Here is a 4,564-nt window from a genome sequence, read left to right on the forward strand (position 1 = left end):
ATACGTACGTATGTCTGGAAATTATCCCATTCTCGAAGTGGTGGTGCACAGAACTGTTGCCAATTTGAACGGAATAGAATTCGACCATATAGTACAGATTCACATTTCTTAATTGATTTATTTTAAAACCATAAATGTGTTCTGATGATATTTGCCCCTACATCACAATAAAATTGCACATTGAAGGGTTGTAAAACTTCTCAAAGGGACACTTTTGTAAATAATGCACATTGGGGTTTTTCAAAAATAAATTTTGCAGTGCTGATATACATGTATAGAGAGACTCCAACCCAAAGTACCTTCTGATCTGGAGATTCTCCCGCCTGAAACCCCTAGCAAACGGGATACTCAAAGTTGATGTGTGCGAAGCGCAAAATTCCCCGGGTTCTAGATGCTCTCTGGTGCTATCTAAGGCTTATCTTTTCAACATACAATAGAAATATGTAAGAAATCCTTTCCAACGGGAGGCAAAGAGCCAGGGCGGGAGAAATTAAATCTCAAACGGGAGAACGGGAGATTTTGCAAAAATGGGTTTTCGGCGGGAGATCTCCCGCCGAAAACGGGAGAGTCAGTGACTCCAACTCTCCCGTTTTCGACGGGAGATCTCCCGCCGAAAACCCATTTTAGCAAAATCTCCCGTTCTCCCGCTTGAGATTTGATTTCTCCCGCCCTGGCTCTGTGTCTCCCGGTGGAAAGGATTTCTTACTTATTGCTATCGTATGTCGAAAAAATAAGCCTTAGATAGCACCAGAGAACATCTAGAGCCCTAGGAACTTCGCGCTTCGCACACATCAACTAGGAGTCTCCCGTTTGCTAGGGGTTTCGGGCGGGAGAATCTCCAGATCAGAAGGTGCTTGGGGTTGGAGTCTCTGGAGAGTTGGAGTCTCTGTTAGTTCTAAATAAGATGAATATAAGTATGTTCATGCAGTTATCCTTGCATAAGGGGGTATCATCATCACCTTATTGTCACAAAGTACTGTAGAAGACTTTGATTTATCAAACAGATTCACTTTATGTATTTTGAACTGTTTCAGTGGTAGTCAAAACAAAGAAATGCATTAAAATACATGTACCACAATCATTCAAAGTTGTGCGATGACTACTTTATTATTCAGGAATTCAACCACTTTGTACTAAGATCTAGTAATCACAAGAACAATAAGAAAATAAAGTGTAGTTAAGCAGAGTTAGAGAGAGAGAGAGAGAGAGAGAGAGGGGGGGGGGGGGAGGAGAGGGGGGATTTGACAGAATAGATCAACATAAACCAGCAGAGCTTGTATATGGGATGAATACTTTCCATTGACTTGTGTGCATTACATGCATACTCTATAGGGTTCACACAGCTAGGTAAATATTTCCCCATAGAGATTCAAAAAATTCTGTAAACTAGCTGGGAGAAATGAGGTGTTTCGTCTTCACTAACCTGAAAAAGTGAGATATGTACCCTTTCATCCACCAAATTTCCAAGGGGGGTTCTTTAGCTCAAACTCTGTCCAAGTGTTTGTAAATTAAAGCCAGACTACGAGTTCTTTTTACTAAAAAAATCACATATTTTCTGTACATGTACCCAATGAAATATAAACCCTTCAAATTCCATGAGAATAGCTTTCATCTTCCAACCAAAGTGAAGTTTGTAGAGGAATTCATACTCAATATCTGCAGCTATTCAGTTTTTTTGCCAAACTGCATTTCTGATTTTTAATTTCTTTTTCATTTATTTTAGCATCTTTGGTACGATTTTGTGAAGCGGTCAGGGACATTCCATTATATTTACAGGTGTGAGCCCTATAACTTATAAGTAATGGTCACCAAACCACGAACCACTTGGGCCGCGGGCGGCACATCGCTTGCATGTGTAGAAAAACAATGATTGTACCAATTAGGTACCGGTACATCATGTAGCATGGAATAACTATGACCGAAAGATCAGTGTATATTTGTTGCTGTGGATATATGTTCTGCATAGACTTTATCTGACTCCACTGAATCCCTCTCTATAAAGAATTTTTTAAGAATTAATGTTACATATATAAAAGTCCTCTGTTTACAGACGGATTTGTTATTTTTCTGTATAGGTTTCTTCAGAGTCACAGAACTATTTTTCCTTTTTTCCTTTCTTTCTTTTTCTTTTTTTTTATTGGGGGGGGGGGGTTGGTGGTGAGTGGGGGAGGTCAATCATTTGCTCCTCAGCCTGCTGCCCCACCCTAAAAACAATTCCCTGGCACCTGGGGGCCCTGCTTTCATAAAAGATGCTTGGATGGCAACTCTTGCTGGAATGGCAACTTCCAAAGCTGGATTCTCATTGTTACCATGACAATTGCCATTCCAGCAAGAGTTGCTATCATATCAACTTTTTATGAAACGGAGCCCTGATGTACCTTGGTACACCTTGGTAAAGTTGTAAATACACTTCAGTTGATCCATATTATTGTTTGTAAACTCTTTGTTACACTATACAGTAATGAAGAGAGAAAATGCACATAGGTTTGCCTGAGCATATTATGCTGATTTTATTGAACATTACTAAGTGTTCACATTGTCGAACAACATATGTAAGCCCTGCACTGGTTCTAGGGATTTCTAATTATAGTTGTTGTTGAATGTCCAACATTAACCATGTCACTGTAGGCAACCTATGCATTATGCTATCAACATAATTTTTCTGTTTCTTTCACATATCCTACAAAACAAGGCAAGTATTTACGTTCATTTCAAAAGCCCTACAAGTGAAGACATAATCTCCATGTTGGAAGAACTGATTCATATGACAAGGTATTAGGCATTTATGTAGCTACATGTGAACATGGCATAAAAATGTAAGTAGCCTACATTTACAAAAGTTCTCATAAACACATACTGATATTTTGATATTCATCTGTGAGTATGCAATTCATAATTAGAAGTGTATAATAAACATATGCCAATAAAGCTTATGTTCTTGTTGAATGGGAATGAAATACATGGTGTATATAAAAAAATTATGTCGACTAAGTGAATGCAGCAACATTACAAGAGCACATCACTGTAGTTTGAGGAATATGGCGCACTTTGTCCAAAAGTTATACATTTTTTTGAGTTTCTGTATAATATCACTACAGTGTACTATGATAACAATTATGATGCTCCTACACCTAAGAAGAAGTTATACATACAGACAATCGACAGATATGGTGTGCAATAAAAGTGGCTTAACATTGCTTCATTACATAAACTTGGTGTAATGCTTACTGATTTGCATATTTCTTATCATTGTGCAACTTCACAGAGCTTTGCAATTATAATGACTTTGTCAGAGTCCCATACATTCGGTATCATGTTTTGTCATAAGCAATTCTGGAAACAAAAGTTTTATCCCATGTTTCATTTGAAAGTGAATCTTTGATATTCAAATTCCGCAGTGATCCAAGTGTTTTCTTTACAGTCATTTTGAATTATATTCCTTGGCTGGTTACAAGGCAAAAATTGATCCTAATCAGCTTAATAACATATCACTATACTATCTTGATTTAAAGTATGATGAAAATGAAGTACATAAATTACAAATTACAGATCACTACACATAATTTTACATTACATGATTGTTTAAGGACACAAACATTATTGTATACAACTGGTATGCAAGGTAAGTACACTGCAGTTAAACTCGCATAAGTCGATCTTCTCGGGACTGAGCAAAACACATCGACTTAGGTGAGTTTCGACTTGTGCGACTTACAGTTACACCACGCATGTGATACACGTGTATAATGTACATGTATGTTGTCTACTTTGGAGCTGAGAGCTGGAGCGGTGTGCCCGATATTTGCCCTTTAGCAAGACGCTTTATCCACATTGAATATTACCGTTATTCATTTCCAAAATTAAGAGCAAACATCTGACATTTATTCTAGCATCTTATGGAGCCGATTGTTACCGCTGTTCATTTCCAAAACTGAAGGCAAACATCGGGCTTTTTTGTTGTTGTTATTGGCACGGCGTGCGTTCTTGGTGACCCCGGTCGCATAGAATCGTGATACAATTCGCGAAAAGACTCCGCTAGGTATATAAGGCATAGATCGCTACACTCGGCAGAGGCGATACGTCGTCCTTTCACCAGGTCTGGGTAACGGAAACCAAAATCTCGCGTGAGTTCTTGCGTTACTATCGTTAATGTCAACGAAACATCGTTAATTTGCGATTGGGATCGTTACTCATCATTACTACAAACGTTAATTTTCCCGATCGTTAGTTTGCGTTAATAACGATTCAGGTGAAACCGCTTGCGTAAATGAAACGTTAATGTTTTTAACGCAAAGTTTCTTTTGGTATATATTGTATGTAAACAAAAACTGGCATCTCATGATTTTGACAATGATTTATTACACAATAAAATCTTATTTGACTTAGGCAAGGTGAATTCAGTGGTTTTTCCGTGAAAGTGTTCTTGGAATTTCATCGACTTAGGCGAGTATTCGACTTAAAAAATTCGACTTGTGAGTGAATTAATACACGTAAGTCAATGGGGAAAAATCTGGACTTTTTAAAATCTACGACTTGCGCGATTATTCGACATATGCGACGTCGA

This window comes from Diadema antillarum, unplaced genomic scaffold (genome assembly GCF_040938485.1).
Source record: "Diadema antillarum isolate AM-2024a unplaced genomic scaffold, OU_Dant_1.0 scf00000119, whole genome shotgun sequence".
In the NCBI taxonomy this organism is placed as follows: Eukaryota; Metazoa; Echinodermata; class Echinoidea; order Diadematoida; family Diadematidae; genus Diadema; species Diadema antillarum.